This window comes from Neomonachus schauinslandi, chromosome 7 (assembly GCF_002201575.2).
Source record: "Neomonachus schauinslandi chromosome 7, ASM220157v2, whole genome shotgun sequence".
NCBI classification, from domain to species: Eukaryota; Metazoa; Chordata; class Mammalia; order Carnivora; family Phocidae; genus Neomonachus; species Neomonachus schauinslandi.
The window spans coordinates 27330083-27354788 of record NC_058409.1 but is presented as its reverse complement, the minus strand read 5'-3'; the positions used below and the strand labels follow the sequence as shown (position 1 = coordinate 27354788).

Sequence of the window (24706 nt, the reverse complement as noted above, 5' to 3'; positions counted from 1 at the left end):
AGCTCTGCCTAGCTCACGGTCCTTCTCCCCACAACCATAGGCACTGCACTAAGGTGAAGAAAAGCCTTAAGGATGAGGTGTGGAAAACTGCTCATCATTCTGGCACAAATTTTGGGAACAATTATCACAAGATCAAAATAGGAATATGACAATCTATAATAATAATTAAATTAAAAAGAGTAAAATACATATACAGCAAGCACAGAAGGCCAGTAATTGAGCAGGCAGGAATGTGTGCTGCTTCTTACGTTAGAACCTGGAGGTACTTAAGAATAAAACTATGAACCTACTGTCTGCTATCACCTTGGCCTTTTATAGTCTACCTCTGGTTTATGAAGACCTGACTGTATAACCCTCTCAATTAAAGTATTTTGTCATTTCTTAGAGAAATGACCTCAGAGCTAGAAAGAAAACCAGGATAATAAGACCAAGAAATCCTTGTGTGTTAAGTTCCCCGAAACTCTTTCGAGAAACTGCAAACTATCAATTAGACAATAATGCAGAGTACCTAATAAATACAAAGAAAAACAGTGGTATCTAGCTATAAATGAAAACAATGTAAAATTAAGAAACATTATACATTACAAAAGGATCTAACACATTACAAAACACAGACACACACTTACACACACACACACACACTAATTCTATTTCAGCTCAAGCATCCCTTCTTCAGAGAAGCCTTCCTAGACGCTGCTGTGTAGATAAAATCCCATTATATACTCTTAATGCATGCATCACATACCTCTACTTTGTAGCACTTAACATACCTATATTTTTTACATTTAACTGTCCTGCCCAAAAGAGTGCAAATTCTGCAAGACCATAAATGAGAGGAACCATATCTATTTTCACTTATTGCTATAAGCCCTGTGATACATATGCTCAAGAAATATTTCTTTTAATTAATGAAAGAGAATGTGCTAAAAAGCTTTTGAAAGGACCTTAGCTGAAGGGTTGGGGTACTTCTTACTTTCTGCCTCATACAATTCTGTACTTTTTAAAACAAACGTGTTTCTTGTATAGTCAGGGGAAAAAACAAATTTCAAACCAAAGTCAGCTGCACTTCAGCCATATTAAAATTCTTACTAAAGAGGGGATTCACAAGAGACATTCATATTTCAAAAGAATTCTCTCCACTCTATCTAGGATTATACAAATTTGGAGGCTAAAATTTAAGAAAAATCAATGAGAAACTAGGGGCAAACACCTTCTGCTCCCAATTCATCTTTCAAAAGCATTTATCTTCCTATACTGGAATGTCTTTTGTACCTCAGAGATTTTACAAATGCCATTCTCTGCCTGAGCCACTTTCCTCAAGCCTCAACCACTAATTTCCAAGCTCTCTCATCATTCAGACTTCAGCTTCAGCTGTCATCCCAGAGACCTTCCCCGATCACCCATAATCCTATATAAAGTAGATTTCCCCCAATCCCTAATCCAATACTGTGTTCATTTCCTTCACGCTATGAACCAATGTGTAATTATTTGTTGACTTACTTGATTTTTTCTCTCCCACTAGAATGTAATCTTTAAGAAACAATACTAAGCATATTCAGAGAACTTGTTAAATGTATTCAAGTAATTCATTCAAAAAGTATATTTTTTGAAGTAGCATTCTAGGAGCTGGGAATACACACATGAATAAAGGGGACCAAAACCTTTGTCCTCATGTGGCGTTACACTCTATGGAGGGAGACAGAAAAAAGACAATAAATAAGTGATTAGTTTGTTAGGTGAAAAGTGCTATGGAGAAAAATAAAGCAGAGGAAGGTAAACGGGAAGTGCTGTGGGAGAGCTGTGATTTTAAATAGGGTGGCTGTGCTGGGCCTCACTTGAGTAAGCACCAACAGAGTCAAAACTTGAAGGAAATAGGAGCAAACCAGGCAGGTATCTGTGGAAAACCATGGCAGGCAAAGACAACAGGCAATGTAAAGGTCCCAAGGTGGGAGCATGTCTGGCACACTCTGGGAACTGCAAGACCAGTATAGCCTGAAAATAAAGTGAACAAGGAGGGGAAAATAAGAAATGGGGTTAAACAGGTAAGAGACCTGCATATAAGGGCACTGGCTGTAAGTCAAATGAGGACCCATCTGAGAGCTCTCTGATGAAGACATGACAGTTTCTGACTAACATTATTAAAGAATTACTCTGGCTGATGTGCTGAGAATCAACAGCAAGGGTTTTAAAAGTGGGAGACCAGTTCAGAGCTGCAGTCAGCTAGGTGAGAGATGATAATGGCTTAGACCAGAGTGATGGCAGTTGGGTGCTGAGAAGTAGACAACTTCACATACATTTCAGGGAATAGTAAGTTTCCTGATGGAAGAGATATGGGGAATGTGAGAACAGAAGAGTCAACAATGATTCCAAGGTGTCAGCACCAACTACTGGAAGAACAGGATTTGCCATCAACTGATTTGGGGGAAGGCTGATAGCAAAGCTAAAGGAAGATCAGGCGTTACATTTTACATACATTAAATGTATGAATGAAATGTTATTAAGCTTTACCAGGCTTCCATTTCAAATGAAATCATATTAACATCAAAAACCCAAAGATCCTGTTCTTACCTCAAGCTACTTAGTAGGACCTCTTAACCAACTCCTATAAAGACATACACAAACCACCTTCCACGCTTACCCCCAGACACACACACACACACATACACACACACACACGGCTCATGCCCAGACTTGACTTTTCAATTCATTGAAACAGCTCCCTCACTTTCTGCTCCAACACCTCTCTAACTGCTTCAATCCAAAATAAAAGGCAAGCAACCAATCCAAAAATCTCACCCAACACTGTTAGCCAAAACAGAACCTGCTGAGCATATCAACCCACACAAATAAATGCCCATATGGGTCACAACCCACCATAATCTCAGCCAACCCTGTAGAAAAGAATTATGGATGGAGATTCTAAGGAAAGAAATTTCTCATAACCATCCCACAAAATTCAGATTCATTAGGTTTGAGATTAGGGCCCTACCTCCCACCATTTTAACAAGAGTCCCAGATCTGCAGCAGGTTGGAGAACCAAAGCCCTTAGGATCACCTGCAATGGAAGAAAGTCACTTGCATATATATATACATACACACACACACACACACACACACACACACACACTTGCATATATATACATATATCTCCAAGGGTAACATTTTTGTGGCTGGTGGGGGTAAAGCTTTAAAAATATCCTTCCCTATGGTTCTAATATCAATAGTAGTCACCACTGCTATCAAACCAATCCCGGATCCAGACATACAATTATTAAAACATGTAAGCCACATCCATGGCAACAGGCAGAGAAGAGAAACCAGGAGCAAGTTTGCCTACAAGCTTTCCTAGATTCAGAAATACCATTCTTTATGGGAACATCTATAAGGAAGAGGGGCTACAATTACATGGGCACCGAAACAACTATCAGTAGAGAAACACTTCAATCTCCACTTCTCCCAATCATGGCTCTCAATTTCCAAAGATATCAAAAGTTCTCACAGTGGATTTCACAGCCATTCAGGAGCTGAACTCATGTTCCCTGACACTTCTCACACAATAATCTTACATAGTCTCTCTTTGTGCCCACACAAGTCTCTCTTTTTTTATCTCCCACATCCAGACTTTTGTTTCCCAGTTTTTAATCACTCTTTAAACTTCACCTGCTCCTCTAAGTCCTCTAATTAAGCAGCGCCTGATCTAGATGTATACTCACCCCCCCAGAGCCTGCAAGATTTCCGATATTACTACCAGATGTGTTGGAGTATACTTGCACAGGCTTGTAGGCACAGGAATAGACACAGAGCTGGTCAATCATTATAGTGCTTTCCTTTAAGTTATAAAATCGTCAAGGGCAGATACCAAATCATTACACTATAAAATGGTCTCAGTCCGGGATTGAGTCCCGCATGGGGCTCCCTGCTTGGCGGGGAGTCTGCTTCTCCCTCTGACCCTCCCCCCTCTCATGCTCTCTCTCTATCTCATTCTCTCTCAAATAAATAAATTAAAAAAATCTTTAAAAAAATAAATAAATAAAAATAAAAATAAAATGGTCTCAGGAGCACAAAGCACTAACCTGTGTACACGAATCTTTAGGAAGATGTTCTCAAGATACCTCATGTGCACCCCAGAACTCAAGTCACATAGAAGAAAAGGGAGCAAATACGGCTCTGGGTAGCTTTTTGGCTCCTGTTGTCACTCATTTATACACTTCCACCTCAAAAAAGTGGAAATAGTGAGTTAAGCAGGCACTCGCTTAAGTGGGCACAGAGATGTAAATAAAGGGAAAGAGAAGACTAGCTTTGAAATATTTCTGTACTACCCCCTTTCCTGGGAACATACAAACCAGAATAACTAGATCTCAAGTTATACAGCCTACCAGATAGGATGCAAGACAGATCCTAACACATCATGAAAACAGAATTGAACAAAACAAAACTTGCCTTGAAAGCACCAGTCATATTCTGAGATCACAGTTAAATTGGAAAAGTGTAAGACACTTCTCAGAACCCCACATGCTATGCTCAGAGAAAGGTGGGATGGTGACACCAGTTTTGTTCTGTTATTTTCAGCAATAACAAAACATACACAGAAATCAAAAGGAAAAACCTAGTTAGACTCTCACAACACATCAAACCATTGTCAAATTTTCATAGAGTATACTAGTCTGTAAACTGTATATGCATTATAGACAGACTGGTATACCACAAAATTCAAGAGCAAAACCTGTTTACAAAATGTACTTTAACACTAGCTTCCAAAAGTCAATTACAATTATAGTACTGCCCATAAAGAACTGTCTAATAAAGAATTCTTTCTTCTAAAATACTATCACAACTAATTTAGGGAATACTACAATAAAAGCAGGAAGAAAAGTCACTGAAACCGCCTCTCTACTATGATAGGGCCAAAATTTTCTCCACCTAGCTGCCCAAAGCAAAACAAAAGAAAAAAACAAAAACAAAACAAACAAAAAAACCCACCAAAACTAAAAAGTTAGGAACTAGATGACTATTTCTGAAAAACCTACTATGTAATTATACCACCTTTTCAAACTTGTAAAACAATAAAATTTTAGAATATGAAGATGACATATGAAAATGGGAGATGTCCTAACAACAATCTAAATCTTAACAGTTCTTCAAAAAGAACTGTACATCTTAAACTTCCAACTAGTAAACATACCTCTCAGATTCACAGTTCTACACAATGGCAATAAACTGGATAATCTAGCACGAAAAATTCCAGTTCTATTATTCTATTAGCTTTGGAAGTATAAAAACAAGGTATGAGAAGACATGGACAGGCTTCCTGGGGTCATGCATCATCTTTTTTGGTGGGAAAGCACCCTACCTCTGTGCAGCCTTCTTGGGTCCTATCCTTCCAGATAACTCTCTCTTCTCTAGAATATTCGGCCTGGTACAGATAAAAATCATCTCTCAGGCTGCGACTGTCCTTTATAAAAGGAAATTTTCTTCACCGTCTTTGACCTTATGAGTAGACTGGCAAATCCACTGGATGTAAGGCAGTGGCAACATCTGAAAAAATAAACTATTTTGGCTTCTTCTTTGTGCTTAGTATGAAACACACACACACACACACACACACACACACAGAAGACAGGGAAAACGGACGGACGCTCCAGAAGAAAACAGTGTAGAATGATAAACCAAAGGAATAAAGGTGGCTATATCTTAAAGTATACTCAAGCAGGCTCTGAAATTCACCCAAATGTGTGGCTCAGTGCCTAAACCAACATATACATCTGGTAATAATAAACACTGATAAGTCATAAACAAAAAGGGCCTTCTTAATTCAAAAACTCTAGAAACTACTGGTAACATTAAAATTTACATAAAATACTATCAAACAATATGCGTGAAACAGATTTTTTTAGATAGTATTTGTATTTCAACTTAAATCACTAAGATGAAAAACTGGTATTTTACTGCCTAGTCTTCAAAACACTAAGAAGCCAGTATCTTTGACTTGACCAAGTTACAAATCTGTTTTCAGTAGACAGAGAAAACATATTGCCTCTGTTTAACGCAAAGGACAAAAAAGATCATCACTGCAAATCATAATGTTTGGGTTCATGATGCAAACAGGAAACAGACAGGCTGCCCAGGTATAATTATGGTTATAGTGTAATGTGCCTTCAGGTTCAGCCAAGAATTAAAACCCAGTGAACAGTAAGCAGAATTTACTTGCCTCTACCTTGCTGCAGAAGGGAACTTTTAATAATACTTCCAGCAACATGTTACATAACCAACAGTAAACAACAATCTGATTCAAACCTCATTAGTAACAACATTCTGCCACTGTGTCCCACTGAAATTAATAGCTGACTTTGCCAGGGGGAAAAGAAATGCAACACGTATCAATCTACCCATTTCTGTGGCGCCTACCTAAGTGAACCAGACAAGTAGATAATACCACCAAATCTGCACAGAATCTACAAAAATATTTTATTCTTCTCTCTTCCCCAGTTCACTGCTGGCTTTCCTCCTTTTTACCAGACTGTATCATATGGATGCATTTAAAATCTAAGAGGAAAGCGAACTGAGAAGGTTCACCTAACTTTTACTGTCTATTTTAGCTATTTCAGATTTGAAAGAAATGGAAGGATAAATGATGAGTGAATTTTTGTAACAAAGATACACAGTAACATTTATGCAATAAAAACAGCTATGTGAAAAAGGCACGCTGATGGAGGGATCCGCAATATAGAGGGAAAGAGAGGAGGATGTAACCATGCAAACATTCAAAACAAAACTTAAATTTTAAAAATCCAAAACGTTATTAGGTACCACCTTTGTGAAGTTTAAATTTTGTTAAATTGTCTGAGTTGTTCCGTATTCTTGTAATTATATACCACCTTTGTGAAGTTTAAATTTTGTTAAATTGCCGCTTATGAGTTGTTCCGTATTCTTGTAATCTCAGGGTTCACCGCAGAGGGGAAAAAATAGCTACCAAAGAAGGAGTAAAAGAAAAAAAAAAAAGAATTTGTACAAATCTGTAAATAATCCCTTACTAAATTTGGAACACACTAATTTCCTAAGAGTATTCTGATCAATACGTGTGAAACTGTCACATTGTGTCTAGGGTATTGTTTTCCTTACAACAGCCACCACCACAATGACATCTAGCAGAAACTTCACCCTACTTGCAATGTCACTAAATTTACTGGGACTAAGGTTTTTGAGCCTTTTAGGTTTCAAATTAAAATTCAAAACTCACTCTGGGCAATCCAGGTACTCTAAGGAAATGCAAGTACTCTGGTTTTTAAGAACTTTAATTTTTAAAACAGCAACTCAAGCACCCTTTCCTCTCAACTTCTGTGAAGCCAAGCCGCAACCTCCACCTACCCAGCCTTTGTTGCTAGATAAGAACACTTTTGGTAGTGCTAGGCAACACGCATGATGTGACAAACCCAAAACTTTTCCACAGAAAGATAAGGTAAACAAGATATACTTAGCACCACACCCATTTAAACGCACAAGCAGCCAGGAATGTTTCCGCCCCCCCCTCCTTCTAGACCTCCAGCTGGTCAGGAAACAATGTCTCTGCAATCAAGATAGTGATCTGGCCCAGGGTGTTCAGGCATTCCTCACCTCCAGGATGGCCTACAGCTCCATTCTCCAATGCCATCAAAACCAGAATTGGAACATTTTGTTAGGAATCGGGCACACGTCCAAATACCCGGGCTATCCTCGCCCCAGTTCTTTTTGCAACCGAAATCTGTTTTTGGCTACTGAGCATGCTCCAACTTAAGACAGGCGCCACATGGGAGTTTTCAAAGCTTAGGCTCCAAACTCCACGTAATAGCAGCAGCTGAAAGGGGAAGAGAGGGAAAAGGGAGGGGGAAGGGGAGAGACCGGAATATGAATTTGAGTACTGATACTAAAGTGAAAGACCGGGCAGAGACCGAATATGATGAAGGCAAACAGGGACGGCTTGGCATTCTCCTTGCACCAATGCAGAAGTTTACAAGAAAGGACAAGAAATCTTTGCAATGGTGAAAACTAGCACGGCAAGTGGCAGAAACCAGGTCTAACTACCAGCTGAGTGCAGTAGCAGGGCACAAGTGCCCAGAGTGTAATTCCCACCGATAAGCGTGGATCCTTATCTCTGAAACACAAAGCGACGACGGCACGGATTCATCAAGCCACTGGACAGCTTTGCAGGGTAGCAGATCATACCGCTCGAACCAGCACGGCGATCCTACCAGGGGTGTGACTGAGAGTGGTGCTTAGATGAGGTACAACAAACCGCTCCTCCGGACCCAAGCGGGGCCGGGAATCTCCCCCACCCCAACCCCGCCCCGAGGGCGTCCAGAGCGCCTCCCTCCAGAGTCCGGGCGGCAACGGCAGCGCAGGGACCAAGGCCAGCCTCGAGACGCCCCCGGCCGCAGTAAAGCCTCCGCAGCCGGACGGGCCGCCCCATCCTCGGCCGCTCGAACCTCTGCAGGCCGGGACTCGGCCTACCTCCCGCCCCGCAGGCCCGGGCGGTTTCCGTTCCGCCCGCGGCCCAACGCCCCCGCCTCGGCCCGACTCCAGCAGCCACTGGGGCCTGAGGGGGAGCCGCGTCCCGGAAGAAGCTGCAGCCCCCAGCCCGGCTCGCCCGCCCCGGGGCCCCACACTTACTCACCCGCCGGCTGGACGCACTCCCCGGGCGCCGTCGCTGCGCTTCCCCTCAGTGCAACTTTATTAGCAGCTCGGCCGCGGGACACGCGCACGGCGCCCGCTCGCCCAGGACCCGGATGAGGGAGGGAAGGAGCCGGGGAGGACGCCGCTGGAATCCGCGCATGCGCGCGAGAGGCCGAGTGACCGCTGCGGGGCCGGAGGGAAGGAAGCCCTGGCGCTTGGCTCCGTGCCGCCAAGCCTGGCTTCCGATCCGCCCGAGGCTCTTGTGGCAATGGCCAGGCCCAGGCGTGGGAGTCGGTGAGCTCCCACCGCCACGATGGCCGCTAGTAGTCTCCACTAACCAAAGCAACCCACGTTGTAAGAAAATAAAACTACTGCCCTTGATAGGGACAATTGCAGATTTTCTCAATCATACAAACACTGTAGAAAAATCTTCAGACGCAACTTTGCTACTTTTATTGATTTTTTGAGTAACTATATAACTCTGAGAGAATCCTCTTTTTATGAAAACTAGCTTCAAAACAAACTTCTGAGCAGCAATCCTAGAACCCCTTCTGTATGGAAACCTCGGAGTCTCGGCTCTCCCCCAACCCCACTGGCAGGGCCTGCACTTGGAGTTCCCCGAATTAGGACTGTCCATGTATTGGGAGATCAGCCCCAATAGTTCAAGATACACACACCCTTCTGGACAGGTGAGGCCACTGAGTTGCCCAAACTTCACCTGTAGGCTGGTATCCCTCCACTCCGGCTCCTGCGGCAAGAACCTAAGTCTCTTCCTTAGTGTTTGGGGATCTTCTCCTTGCTCTTTTCCTTAAATTCCCCCGAAGCGTCAGCATTTCCCAGAATGTGATAGTAGCACCACGTAGGGTGTCCAGTTTGAAGAGTACTAGTGAAGAAAACCTTTTAAATAATTTTGTTCTCATTTTAAAAGTTCAACCCGGGTTTTCCAGTACTCCACGGTAGGTTTCCTTTTTCAGCCCATTAATCTAAGTAAAAATCAAAATTGGAGTCACTTCCAAATCTTCTCCCTCATAGCCTAAGTCTATCCATCATGAAATCTTATTAACTCTACCTTCAAAATATATGCCAAATCTGATTTCTCACTGCTTTCTATTATCACCTCAACGGCCTGAGCCAACATCCTCTCACACAAATGGACAACTGCTCTTTTGCTCGGGGCTCCAGCAGTTTGTTCCCACAGTGAAAAGACTAAGTAGATGTTGCACAAGTGTCTGCATGACAGGTGGCCATTTCCAATGGGACAGGGGCCTGGTGAGGAAGTGCAGTGGGTACTCACAGTGAGTGCGCTGTGATCAGCGTATTCTGATCACAGGGGCAGCTGCTGATCCACTCCAGCCAACTGCCACCATGGGGAAATGAAATAAGGGGCAGTGTTGGCAGATCTTCTGATTTTTCAAAAACAGCTGGAAATCTGGATGTTAATGCAAAAAAATATCTCACTTTTATATGCTTAGCCACTTCTTTCATTCTTTCTCACTTTTTCTCCCTTTCTCAGACATTCAGGAGGCCAATCCTATCCAAGCCAAGCAAAACAAATCCATGGTCCCGATTTAGCCTATTGACCATTGGTGTGCAGTTTCAGGTCTACATCTTAAACCTCTTTACTACATCATAAATTTTGTGAAAGTAAAGTCTGTGTACTTTAACTCTTTGTCACACTCACTGATTATTTGTTGGTAATTCAGAAGTTTCCAGTCCTTGGAAGGCACATATTTCTGGAGCCTGCATGGGTTTACAACTCCCAGAAGTGCCCATAACCCTGCCTTGAGGGTGCCTTTTTTTTTTTTTTCTCCAGAACTAAATGTTTGCAGAGTGTTTTGTTGAACATTATAAGACATAATAATTTGGGGGCGCCTGGGTGGCTCAGTTGGTTAAGCGACTGCCTTCGGCTCAGGTCATGATCCTGGAGTCCCAGGATCGAGTCCCGCATCGGGCTCCTTGCTCAGCAGGGAGTCTGCTTCTCCCATTGACCCTCCCCCCTCTCATGCTCTCTCTCTCTCTATCTCATTCTCTCTCAAATAAATAAATAAAATCTTAAAAAAAAAAATAAAAGACATAATAATTTGGTTTAAGTATTTTGTGTACTAGAGCCATTCCACACTTCAAATAGCTAGTAAAATCCTCCCCCAAACCATTTGCTGTCTTGCAGTCACTGCATAATATGCAAGGAACAATTTGTGATTGCAGGATTCCTATGAATGCTCACATTGATAATCTCAAAGCCAACAGTTTTGTTTCCTGAACTATGAGTTCACGTACTGATCAAAGCAACCAGAGACTCCAACCTCTCCAAGTTGCTCTGTGGGCTCAGCTTAGGTCTGAAGTTGGAAGATATAACATAGAAGGAGGAAGAAAAACTTTAAGAGCACAAAAGATGCCTCCCAAAGAACGGAGGAATTGCCCAGACTCAAAGGATAGAGAAAATCAGACAGATCACTAAATGCCTAGATAGTCGAAAAGATTATCAAACAGTCAATGAACTGGCATGTCGGAGCCCTAGGAATGGAGTAAGGAAGTTCCTGTTTTTGACAATCAAATGGATTCTAAAAACAAATGTAGAATGGGATGATCTGAACAAGTAGATATAGTCTCCATGGGACATCAAAATAGTTAAACTGATTTTTCAGTTTAGCATTCCCCCAGGAGAATCAGATAAAAGCAGCTTCAATTCTCAATCTTGCTTTATTTGTAAAGAAACCTATTTCTGGATAATATAGGCCAGTGCCTCTCAACGAGGGGTGACTGTGCCCTCCTCCCGGGGAACATTTGGCAATGTTTGAAAATAATTGTGACTGTCGCATCTAGGAGGGTGGTGCTAATAGCATTTACTGGGTAGAGGCCAGAGAAGCTGCTAAATTCTTTGCAATATACAGGACAGCCTCCTTCTACCAAGAGTTATCTAGCCCAAAATGTCAATCGTGCTGAGGTTGAGAAACCCTGTTTGAAGTCCCAAATAGGCTTTCCTTAATTGAGTTGATGTTTAAGGAAAAAGTGAGCCTTTTCTTTGGATTTTTCCAAAAATAAATAAAAATAATTGTTTTAGTTATTCATTAGGTAGAACAAATCAGCCTTAATGTGTAGCCCTACTCCCACCTTTAATTTTCCAGAACCACAGAGAAGATAATTTTCAGGAAAGATGGGACCATAGAAGGAACATGAAGAACTGGAATAATTAACTCAGTCTTCCCATATTCTTAATTTTTAATTTAAAATTTAGGGTAATTGAGGCAAATTGGTTTTGGTGTCAGAATCCTTAATAAATATGTCAATTCCACTCTTTGCTATAGCTCTGAAGATTCTCCCTTAACAGCCAGTGCACACCCAGTAGAATTGGAAGAATGTGATGACGTCTGGAGGAGTCACCCAGTGTGGAAGGATCGGTGAACCACAGAGATCCATAAAGGGTCCTACCTAGTAGCCACCTCAAAGACTCCCACTTCCTGAGACAGTCATGGCAAGTGGAATGAGAGGAAGAAATGTCTGAGTTTGAGTGACTCCTCTGGACAGTGTCCTAGAAACGATAAAGCTAACTTCCCAAGTTCTAAACATTCTGTACATGTTCTTAAGTTGACAGACTAGCCCCACGTCCAGTCTTATTATTAGAAACAGTGCAGGAGGCAGAGCTAAATGGAGAAAAGTGTGAGAAGAGTGAGAGCCCAAAGAAATGGTATACAAAAGTCCGAGAAAGGGGTTCCTGGGTGGCTTAGCCTGTTAAGCGTCCGACTCTTGATTTCAGCTCAGGTCATGATCTCATGGGTTGTGGGGTTGAGCCCCGTGTTGGGCTCCGAGCTCAGCGCAGAGTCTGCTGGTCCCTCTCTCTCTGCTCCTCCCCCCTGCTCATGCTCTTCCTCTCTCTCAAATAAATAAATAAAATCTTAAAAAAAAAAAAAAACTGACAGAAAAGTCATCATGTTAAAATTTTCCAAAGAAACTTCATGTTACTGTTTAACGGAATGAGCCACAAGGTTCTGTGCAAACCAGAGAATACACTAAAGTGACTTTATTCGACATTTGAAAGGGTTGTTTTTTTTTCCCCAGTAAAATCTGAGTGTTCTGGTGTGAAATGATCTCCTAATAGTCCACAGACCCTTTATTTTCATAACTCAGATGTCGAGAGTCTTAATGTATTTAAAAAAAAAAAAAAAGAAACATAAAATAAAAGAATGACAGCTGCCTCTCCTGGAGGCTCAGGACTCTCCAGGCCATGGACCCCTTGAAGCTTCAGGGACGGATATGAGAGACCCTGTGACCCCCCCAATGAATATGCACATTTTTGTGTATGTACCTACGTCACATTTTCTGCAGGAAAAAATCCAAATCTTCATCAGCTGCTCAAAGGTTTGCCTGACCCCGCTAATGTTTGCAAATGGTTAAAGCAGTGGTGACTTTCTGTGTGGCGTAAATTTAATGTGTCCATTTTAAGTTCTCTTCTCTTCTCTTTTTCAGAGCAACATAATTGGGAGATCCCTCTCGAGGGAGGGCTGCTTGATGCAGAATGGAGGAACCTGGCTTGCCTGTCTGCAGCCATCTGCTACATTAAAGAAGGCCTCCTATGGCTGGAATCCAAAACACAAAATTAAAAGGGTTGCTTGCACCCAGAGTCATAAAACAAAGAGGCTTTCTAAAGCAGGACTTGAAGTGAACGCTCATTTCTTCCTGACTTAAACAGCATCTGTGCCTCCTGATGGCAAACACCCTCCGAGTTAACTCAACTGAGCTCCCAGTCCTACATGCTCAGTTTTCATCCTCAGAGACATGGTCTCAGATGAGCCAGACCACATGTGCACTCTGCCACAAATCCAGGGCAGCAAGTGAAAATCTGGGAATGCTATGGAACTGGGGAGAGGGGAAGGAGACAGAAGTTCACATTCTCTAGAATGCCTTTTAAGTGCGTAAAATCTTGGGCACCGGAACTCTTGAAGCCAGACTTCCTGGTTTGAACACCGACTGTCTCCCTTACTCCCTGTGTGACCTTGCCCAAGTTCCTTAGCCAATCTGTGCCTTAGTCTCCTCATCTGTAAAATGGGGATTACAGTAGGATCCAATTAACAGAATTATTATGGGGATTAAATGAACAGTGTCCTACCTAGTAGCCACCTCTACTCTATCAGGTAGAGTATTTTACCCAACAGTAGACCCTCTTCTCTTCTTACTTTACTAGGTGATTTCACCCCCCCTCAAGCCTATGGTACTATCTGTTGCAGACAGTTCCCAAATTTCCGTTTCCATCTTAGACTTGGCTGACGAACTCCAGGTCCTTGAACTCCCCTCTAATGTCTCTACTGGACTGTAGAATTGTGGATTTTGTCTACCTGCCATACTCTCCAAACCCCTTTCTCCTGCTTCCTTTGTGCAGCCATTCCTCTTCAGTATTAAGCACGGTCCCACACACCCCGCCCCAGAGATGGGCACATGACCCAGGAGGATTATCACAGTTTCCCCCTAGCCAGGCCACCATGATTGGTTCATAGACAGGCATATGACCCAAAGAAAGCAACATGTATTATCTCTTAGATTGATGTATGGATGTTGAGAGAGGGAAATCCTCCTCCTTACTGTTGCTGCTACGCTAAGGGTGAGTCTGAGGCTGCCAGAGGCCATCTAGCCACCATGTAGAGGGAGTCTGCTTGGCAATGAAGCCAAGAGAGTGAAGCACAGCTGAGATACAGAGGAGAAGCCATGAAAAAATCATTGATCTGGCTGTGCCTCAATATCTAAAAATATTCCTTAGACTTCCCAATGACATAAGCCTATACATTCTGCTTTTGTTTAACCTAGTTACACTTCCACCACTTGTAACCTCTGCCTTGGTAGTCTTGCTGGATTTATCAGGTGCAACTGTGAACTCCTGATACTTGTCATTCTTCCTTCCCAGCCTGGTGCTGCTCTAATCTCCTCCGCATCAATACATGGCAGCTCCATCTACATAGTTGCTCCCACCGGGCGGTCATCTGTGGTAGATTGGATTATTGTCCTAAATCTTCACTCCTTCCCTGTTGTGAAATTATACATCTGCACTCTTTGCCACGTGACTTTGCACTAACATTCTCTAGGGAAGGTGGAATATACTTACTTCTTTGTCCCTTTGATGTTGGCTTTGGCCAGTAGATATGACATGAACATCATCTTAGGATGTGCTTGATAGTGACTTGCTATTCTGTGCTCTTGCCATCTATCATTGAAAAAATAGGCCCCAGGTAGCCACTGGTCCAAGGGGGATGAAAACACAGATAGAGCGGAGCTGATCCCAACCCACGGCCTAGAGCCTAGCTCACCAGACCTGCAGCCTGATGCACAGCCACCCAAGGTGATTCATAGACCCATGAGTGAAAAATTAATGTTTGCTATTTTATACCACTGAGATCCTGGGGTTGTTTGTTATGCAGCAATAGCCAGCTAAAACATTCTTCACTTACCCCTACCTCTCATCCTCATTTATTTATTTATTCATTTATTCACTCCCTTATTCAATAATATGACAAATCTTTATGGAGCACCTACTATGGATCAAGCATATTTTGGGCACCAGGGAAAAGACATTAAACAAAACAGACAAAAATCTCAGCTTTAATAGAATATTAAAGGTATTTTTTTAAATATGAAAAGTAAAATTTAGTATGGCACCTGGGAATAACTACCTAGTAAAAAAAATAATAAAATCATAAATGGGGGACGGAGTGTGTGCCAGGATGAGGAGGGGCGATCACTGCTGTGTTGATGGCTAGGTCAGGGTTAAATAGGGTTGCCCTTCCACTTCCAATCCATTTCTACCTTCAAACCATCTCTAAAATCTCTCCACTTCTCTCCACATCTACTATCTACAGACAGCCAGGTCCAGTCGCTACCATCTCTCCCCAGACTCTCTTCTGCTTCCACCAGCCTTGCTCCAGCCCCTTGACCACCCAACAGCTATTACGGGGTGAAAATGTAAATCAGGTTATGATCACTCCGGAATTAAACTCTTCAAGTTCTTCAAAGTCTTCCCATGTCATTTAGCGTAAAATTCAAACTCTCTACCACGGCCCTGCCCTGACCAATACCGTCCCTGCCATCACCAACATTCCCGCGCATGCCTTGTACACACTGGCCTTCTTTCTGTTCCTCACGTGTCACAAGCTCTTCCTAAACTTCAGGTTTTGTAAGAGCTTGGACAGCTCTGAAATGCTTTGCCTACCACTCCCCACCTGTCTCACTCCCTCTCATCAACCTTGGGTCTCAGCTTGAAGGTCAATTTCTTACAAAAGCCTTCCCTGGCCACCTCTGCTCCGCTGAACCTCACTATCCCTCACTCAATTCCTGAGCTGAACCTCACTATCCCATATGGAATTGGGGAGAGGGGAAGGAGACAGAAGTTCACATTCTCTAGAATGGGTTCCCCCCATTACAGACCTCCCAAGCATCTAGCTCTTGCCCTCTTTTCACATATCATGATGTGATCAAAGTCTATCTTCCCCCTTGGAGTTAAGTCTCCTTCACAACAGAATCCTCAACACTTAGATCAGTGCCTGGACTGCTATAGGCCCTCAATAAGGAGTCATTGAATTTTCTGCTTCAATTTTGGTTTTATGCTTGCTTCGCATAAAAGCACTTTGTTTCCATTTAATTTTTTTAAAGTTCTTAATCAAATTTTACTGTATAATAGGATGTCATTCCCCTTATCTCCCAAACAGAAACTCAGCCCTTAGATTTAACATTTGTGCATTTGCTTATGCATTCAACTTAAATATTTACGTAGTACCTACTATGTGCCTGGCAGTGTGCCCACTACTGGGCTACAAAGATGACTGCCCTATTGAATCTCACAGTGTCCTGGGGGATGTTTGCTTCTTTTCTGTCTCCAAGATCCTTGAACACTTGACAGAAGAGTCAGAAACTAGAAAATCAAAATCTGTCATTTCAAAGGAGTAAAGCCCAAGTATTCTCAGGGGAGGACACTCTTCAGAACTTTGAGGAGCCCCTCGTTTTATAAAAAGCTCCCACAAGAAATAGACCAATTATGACAATGTCAAACAAAGATTACGTTCTGAACAGGAGTATTTAGCACTAAAGTAAAGGATCCGGGACACTCATTGGAAGGGTTGTTACAGGAAGAGCTACATCCCTTCAGACTGTATTTCCTGAGATGTTTCATTCCTAAGTATGAATCTTTAAAAAAAAAATAGCTTATAGTTTTACAAAAATAATGCATGTTTATTGGCAAATTTCAAGTCATAGAGAAAAGGCAAAAGAAAGTAAAAATCACTTGAAATCACACACATAACATCTTGCCAGATATCTTTCCATGTGTATAATAATAGCTATTATTGATCAAGGATGTATTTTATGCTAAGTACAGAGCAATGTGCTTTACATGTTTTATTAAATGCCACACAAACCTCACAATGGAGTTACCATTGCTAACTTTATGATCCTCTTTTTTTGTAAGTGGAGAAACTAAGGATAGGGATGCACATATTTCTACAACCTCCTTGGGCTTACAATGCCCAGAAATGTTTCTAACCTTGGAGGGTGCCTTTTTTTAAGATTTGGTGTTTGCAACTGCTTTGCTGATCATGGAAGGATATCACAGAATGTGGTTAAAATATTGCATACACTAAGCTCATTCCTCACTTTGTGCATTCCGTAAAATCTTGCATTCTCTGCTTCCACAACCCAGTCTCTTCCATCTTCTCCCACCATCCCCTGTATGGCTCTTCTTTCCCCTGTCAGTGAACTGGCCTCTTTGCTGTCCCTCCTACTCCCAATCTGCCATCACACTCCATCAATACACCTTTGCTTTCAAGGAACCTCTGTAGGAATGTTCCCTCCTGCAGCCTGCCCAGACCTCAAGGATCTTTCCTGGATGCATGGCATCGTGGGAGGAGCATAAGAAGGAAAAGAGATGCATGATGTAGAGATGGTAAGGGATGAGGGGCCTCCCGGGCACTTTACAGATAAGGAAGTAGAGGCTCAAGAGAAGTGAAATCAATTCCTGAGTGTACACAGACAGTCGGTGATGGAACTAGAATTCAAATCCAATGAGTCTGATGCCCAAGCTCCTGCTCTAACCACTATGCATACCGCCTGCTCTCTGGAGTCCCACTCACTGAGATAGCCTAAACTTTTGCCCGCCAACAAAACCGTTCTTATGAGCCCTCCGATAACAGTCAGGGAACCACAGTACTCAGCGAACTGAGCTGGGAAAACAATAGGTTACTGAGTAAGAGAAGGAACGAGTGAATGAACGTGTCAATGCACACAACTGCCATTTCTAAAGCGAATGTGTGTCATTTGGTGATGGTGAAGTCACACAGAGCAAGCAGGCCATAAAACTTTGTATTTATTCTAACAGTCAGGTAAGGACCCTGAGCAAGCTCAAAAGGCCCGGGCTGAATGGAGGTACTGTTCTAACATGTTTATCTTGAAGTGTAGTGCAACCTATTCATTCTATTTGTGTAATGACTAATGCCTCGATGGATGTATCATTTACAATATGATGACATTGCTAATGTGCCACATTAAAGGTGATTTGAACTGATGAATCAAATCAGTTAAGTTCCTCTAAGTCAACTCTAGCTACCCAAGTCCTGTGGTGTAATGTTCCCATTGCAGAGAGCAGCTGGGCCGGCTGCTCTCATCAGTGTTCCTTCCAAAAACTTCTTTTTATAAGAGCACTATCACACAAGGCACCAAAACCTAGCATTCTAACATTGCAAAAATGAAATAAGAAGTCAACACAGAGTCGCCTGCCCCAAATGTGTCACAGATAGAGTAGTAGGAGGCCCCTGCCAGATCATGCTGTCAGAAATTAGAATTTTTATGAGGTCTGAGCTCCAGTGTGGTTCTGGCTGTGATGTCTCGGAGGTCTTAGCAAAAACCATCTGGGGGCTGCTACAGATTTTCAGAACCACAGGAAAGAACCTCATATAGGTTAAGGTATTTATTTTACTTGCTTATGATTGCTGGATGAGTCTCTCTTATCGGGCAGGCACCACAATGATAAGGAAAATGTATTTATTCATTCCTATTTTACATTCCTCTATTTACCCTATTTACTCAAAGAGACAGATGTCCGTGGAAAAGAACACCCTCCTCGCTCCTTGAAACTCTCTCCTGGTCTCTTCCTGCAGTCAGGTGTCTATTCCAGTCTCTGGCTTCATAACTGAAATCTGATTCATTTATTCACTCAGCCAATATTTGTGGAGTGCTGGCTCTGTGTCAGGCCTTGGGCTCCACACTGGGAATGCCTAAGAGTGCAAAACCAGGCAGGACCTCTGCCCACAGGGAATACAGTGAAGCCAGGAAGACAGACATAAATCCTCCATCTAGAATCTGCATGCTTACGATGATCCCCAAACACCCCCTTTCTTTTGATCAGCATTGGCTGAGCTCAACTTTTTAAACCACATGGCTTTTTTCCCTTCCTCTACTCATCTCATCAGCACATGGCAGGAAATTCGTTTTAAGGTCTATCAGCAACCTCATGGAAAGAGAAAGACTCATGCCTCGCTTGCTTTCATTGTTTTTGCAACATGGACAGAGCCAAAAACAAATTGGAGTCACCAAAGGCCCCCGGACCCCCAAGCAGCCACCCCTGCATTGGCTCCCGAGGGAGTTAGCAGCTGGGATGCCGGGAACTAGTGCTGATTCATGCACAGGCCAGGTCTTCACCGGGCTGCCAGAGGGCACCTTAAGGACCCAAAGGTTCTGGAGCTGCTAGGGTACCAGAAACAATTTCATCAGTAGGCTAATGCCCCACAGCTACATGGCCAAACAGACACTAGACACGGGTTTTTGTGCAGAATGGTTTCTAGCAGCTACCTTTGGAGACTCTTAGCAGCCTTAAGGAGGAAACAAAAAGGTCAATTTTTTCCCCTGCGGAGCACGTAATGAGAACAAACACACAGCAACAAACCCATTCCTCATTCTCACACTTGGGTTATTCTTACTCCTTGAAATTGGAAGAAAGCGATGAACAGGAGCTACCTGAGGGTAGAGGAGGCAAGCATATGTGGCCAAAAAAAAAAAAAACGTGGTTTCATTGGCAAAGAAGTCACGTTGGTCCCAGGGCTACCAAAAGCGGGGTGTCCGGCAGACTTCTAGAACAATACTCAGGGTGCGATGAGGGATCCAGCCACCCCTAGAGTGACCCTCCTCCTCTTTATGCACTTTTCCAGAATTCCTGGCCATTAGACTTCTCAAGAGACGCTTCCAAGTTCGCCCCCCTCCAAAATGAATTCTACTGATCGATTTCATCCTAAGCCTCCTCTAGAACGATTGGCGTTTCTCATGGCAGCTGCAGGTGGGCAAGGACTCCAGTCCCCTCATCTGGGCAGTTGTGGCCAGAGCGGTAGGGCTGCTCCCACTCAAACCACACGGCCCATGTCACAGCCACTTCTCCAGGAGCGAAGCGGCTCAGGTTGCTTTCCCGACAAGCTTGCTGTGGGCGCGGCAGACACACCGTGCTTTCTGTATGCCAGCCCAGCATACAGGGTGAGGGCCGGGGCGTCTGCTCAGTCTGGGCAGCTTCCCCCACGCAAGGCACGTATTGATTTGTTTTCTCCATGCAAGTATTTGTATACTTTCACGAATAAGCTGCTCTGCGCAGGCTCTGTGACAGACACCAGACACAACGGAGAGCAGAAACAGACCCAGTCCTTGCCCACGCAAAGTACATAACCTAGTAGGAAGGACAGGTAGGAATCACAGGCCCATGCTGTGTGTTAAGTGAGGGTGACATCTGGGTGGGGTTGAGGGTGAGGAAGCCTTCAAGGCAAGTGTGAAGACCCCAAGGTGGGAAAACCAAGGCCGGACAGAGAAAGCAAGGACAGATGGGCCTGGAAACGGGGACAGGACAGCCCAGGGCTTTGTGTTTTTTGTTTGTTTGATTGTTTGTTTGTTTAAGTATATCTAATACTATTTTCATTTTTTTATTATGTTCAGTTAGCCACTGTATAGTACATCATTAGTTTTTGATGTAGTGTTCAATGATTCGTTAGTTGCATATAACACCCAGTGCTCATCACAACACGTGCCCTCCTTAATACCCATCACCCGGCTACCCCATCCTCAGATTGTTTCCTGGAGTACGGAGTCTTTCATGGTTCGTCTCCCTCTCTGATTTCTTCCCCTTCAGTTTTCCCTCCCTTCCCATATGGTCCTCCGTGCTATTCCTTATGTTCCACAAATAAGTGAAACCATATGATAATTGTCTTTCTCTGCTTGACTTATTTCACTTAGCATAATCCCCTCCAGTTTCCTCCATGTCAGTGCAAATAGTGGGTATTCCTCCTTTCCTATGGCTGAGTAACATTCCATTGTATATATGGACCACATCTTCTTTATCCATTCGTCTGTTGAAGGGCATCTCGGCTCCTTCCACAGTTTGGCTACTGCGGACATTGCTGCTATGAACACTGGGTACATATGGCCCTTCTTTTCACTACATCTGTATCTTTGGGGTAAATACCCAGGAGTGCAATTGCTGGGTTGTAGGGTGGGAAGGCGGGCTGGTACAGCCACTCTGGAAAACAGTATGGAGGCTCCTCAAGATATTAAAAATAGAGCCCAGGGTTTTGTAGGCCGCGGCTAGTGTTTGGCCTTATCCTAACTGTGCATCACATGTCCAAGCCGGGCCTCAGACAGCTGCCTTCCCGGTGAGGAGGAAGGCTGGTGGTAGCTGGGAAGAGAAAGGGGTGCAGAGGAAGATGGGGTTACTCAAAGGACAAGCTCTCTGCCGGCATTTCAGGAGCTCTACCACTAGTCTTACCTGTGACTTCTACCCGACGCCAGCCCAGGACCTTGGCCGCTCCAGACATATCCCACTCCCCAGGCTTTGTGCCGCTTTCCTGTTGTGCTGTGGCCCTGTGACTATAGGGACCAGGTCACCCAGCGGCCTAGCCGCTGCTGGGGAGGGAGGGTGGGTGTGAGCTGGGAAGTCGGAGGAGCTGGGAAGGCATGTCTGGGGCAAACAGGCTCCATGGAAGACTGCGCCCACATGCTACTTTCACCCTTCCAGGGGGTAGGAAAAGACACTTCCTCCTGGGGGAAAGCAGCGGGGATGCTTCCACGCTCCTAGATGACACAACATCCTGGATGGAGTGCCTGTGGGAAGACTCATCGCACCTGGACTTACCTCTGTGATGTAGGGGAGGGGTAGGGACACATCTATCCAGTTCTTTGCTCTGGTGCCTGGTACCGCGGTCCACGGAAGACCCACAGTAAATGTTTGTTAACTGAATTCCAGTGCAAAACATACAAAAGGTAATTTTACTTTTCCCTTATTACCTTGAGGGAAAAATCTGGGACACCCCAAATTAATAGGGAAAACAATACCATTTCTTGTCCTCTGAGTTGGGTGAGCTCATTACAAATGTTTTAAATGGGTAAAGAAGTCTTAGACTAAACCAGGGCTCCTGCAGACTTTGCTCTCATTATCTTATAAGTTTATTTTGTTTGTTTGTTTAATTGTGGAGACTTGATTTATTTTTGCCCAGGTCAGTGTTCCAGCAAAGGTTGGAGCCCAGACAAGAGTCAGGGCTTTCAGTCTAGAGACAGGTCTCCTGGCCTTTCTGTGCATGTGTGTGTGCATGTGTGTGTGTGTGTGTGCACCCATGTAGGGGTCCTCTCCTCTGCAGTGACCTAGGAAGGAAGGCCCTGCATCTGGCCAGCCAGCCAGGAGTCAGCAGATTATTTCAAGGCCATGGGGTGAATTCGGCAGACTTTTCCCTTCTGAAAGCGCTAGGAATAGCATTTTGCTTACCTCTGGACCAGGAGAATTCTTGCTCAGGAGTCCTACTTTAAATGACAGTAGAGAGGAGGGGCCCAATGTAATGGGGCTATCCCTAAGAGAGAGGGGAAAAAAAGGTGCTTATTCACTTGCTCTTTCCCTGTAGCCAGGACCTAGGGACCGGACCCCGGATGAGGCTAGGTTTCCCTCATGCTCTCTGGTGCGGGGAAGGGGGACTTGGGTACCCTGCCTGCTGACTGGTTGGGCTTACCTGGCTGCCCAGGTTCTCCCCCAGCCCTTTGCCTTGGTGCTCTCCGCAAAGCTTTCTGCCCTTTTGTGCATGAATATTTTTCTGGTGAGAGGCCCTTTTACCTGTTCTAAGGGTTTGTGATCTCTAAGAAGTTAAGAACCTCTCATCTTCATAAAGAGAAGTTTTTACATTTTATCTCATCTTCCAGAAACCCAGATGACCATGGCCTCATTCCTGTCTGATCAGAACCCCTCCAAGAATAGGCGGCACACAGTGGCCCACTGAATCCATGAAGGAAGGTGACAGAGTAGGAAACTTCCTGTGGGACTGGAAGGTGGATCTCGCTGGGAGATGTTTGTTCCTTTGAAGCAGAGCTCACTGGGAAGCGCTTTCTACCCCCTACACCAGGCCTTCTGCCTTGTGCTTCTCCTCAGGCCAAATAGCTCCAAGATTCTAGTCCCAAGAGATTATGTACAGATCCTCCAGCACCCTAGCTTGCCCCAGGTGGCCCTTCGGATCTCGGTTCCGATGGGAGCTAGGCTCCTGAGGAAGAGGTGAAGAGAAAGGGGGCAGGGTGTGGGTGGGGAGTGGAGAGCCCCGGGTCCCTTTTGCCTTGGTTACTCCCAGCCTCCAGCCTCAGGAGTCTGGTCAGAGGGGCCTTCGAGTTTGATCTGGGACAGAGAGAATAAAACAGAGTGAAGTGTCAGGCTAGGAAGGAGGGGAGGGGGGAGGAGGTGGGGATTCATGAGATGAGCTCAAGGAAGAGTGTGTGCAGCACAGAGGAGGCTGGAGGTCAGAAGGGGTGTCGGAGTCCCCCCCCCCCCGAGGGGGAGGAGCCAGCTCTACCAGAGCAAGAGAAAGGCTGGGTTCCCTGGCATGGAAAGAAGTGTCCAGGCTTTGGGTTGGAAGCTCTTTGGGTTGGAGAGGGAAGCGGCCTGGGAGTCGGCGCCTGTGGGCAATGGCCTGGGTTTCCTGAGGAAGGAAGAAGGCCCAGGAGTCCAGACGAGGAGTGTGCGGTGTTGAACCAGACGGTCTGGCATTCTAGATTCCTGTCCAGTAAAAGAAAGACAAAGATTAAAACTAGTCAAGCATACGCTTTTATCAAGCTCATTCCAGATCCTCTCCATCCTCATCATTTCTTAATTAGCAGGTACTTGAATCAATTTCGTTCTTCATGTCTCTCTCAGTAAAGGAATGAATGGTTAGTAAACACAGGGACGCAGCCCTGTGAGGAATCCTTTGGTCTTGGCAAGTTCAACCTCCATCTGTTTCCAAGTAAGATATTCTGAGGCTGTGTGTGTGTGTGTGTGTGTGTGTGTGTGTGTGTGTGTTTAGAAGGAGGGAGTAGTGGCTGTAGTCACAGCTATCTCCATAAAAACCATCATTTCCTTTGTCTTCTTCACTGCCCCCTCATCATCCCCGTCCACTCTCTCCATCTCCCCTGCTGCCCAACCCCCCCCCCCCCCCCCAGCTCACGGCCATCCTCTGTGGAGGGTCTATCTAAAGGGTGATCACTCCCCACCCCTTCCAGCCCTGTCCATGTCTCACCTCTCAGATCTCAGCATCGCTCCCTTAAGACAGCCTTCCCTGAGCCCCCAGTCTAGACTGCTTCCTTCATTCTAGGTTTCTGTGGAAACTTGTCTGATTTTTCAGGGCACCGTGTCCCTTTGCTATTATATACTAGGCTGGTCTTTATTCGCTTGAAGGTCACCTCCCTCACCAGACTGTAATGTCCATGAAGATAGACAAGCCCGTTGACATTCACCGGTGTATCCCTGGAAGCTCACACTGGTCCACAGCAGGCGTCCCCCACTTCTCTTCCCCCTGGAACTCTCACCCATTATTGATAGGGAGGGAAATGTTCTGGAAATCCAGATTGGGTCAAATGTCTCTTTCCAGGGGTTGACTTTGTAAATATTCAAAGGTAGTTCACATGACTCCCCTGTAAACCTTCTCAATGTCAAAAAGGCTCCGACAAGGGTTCTGGCCTTTCTGCAGGAATAACATTAAAATGCCTCAGATGAGGCAGAATTAAGGGGACCAAAGACTTCCCACCCCATGTCTGCTCTTCAACAGGTCTGGCT

At 44.4% G+C, this 24706-nt stretch overlaps 1 protein-coding gene across 2 annotated transcripts in view; it reads right to left on the bottom strand.

The window, feature by feature from the left end:
• The window catches only part of SMAD5 (SMAD family member 5), a 55304-nt gene extending 46577 nt beyond the window's left edge, over positions 1–8727 (bottom strand). Inside the window, exon 1 of one of the 2 annotated variants that reach the window (XM_021701887.1) lies at positions 8648–8727. The gene's annotated coding sequence lies outside the window, so the exon portion shown is untranslated. Of the gene's footprint in view, positions 1–8643 lie in introns of both variants that reach the window. The other variant, XM_021701886.1, reaches the window with a different exon arrangement.
• Positions 8728–24706: the final 15979 nt, after the last annotated feature.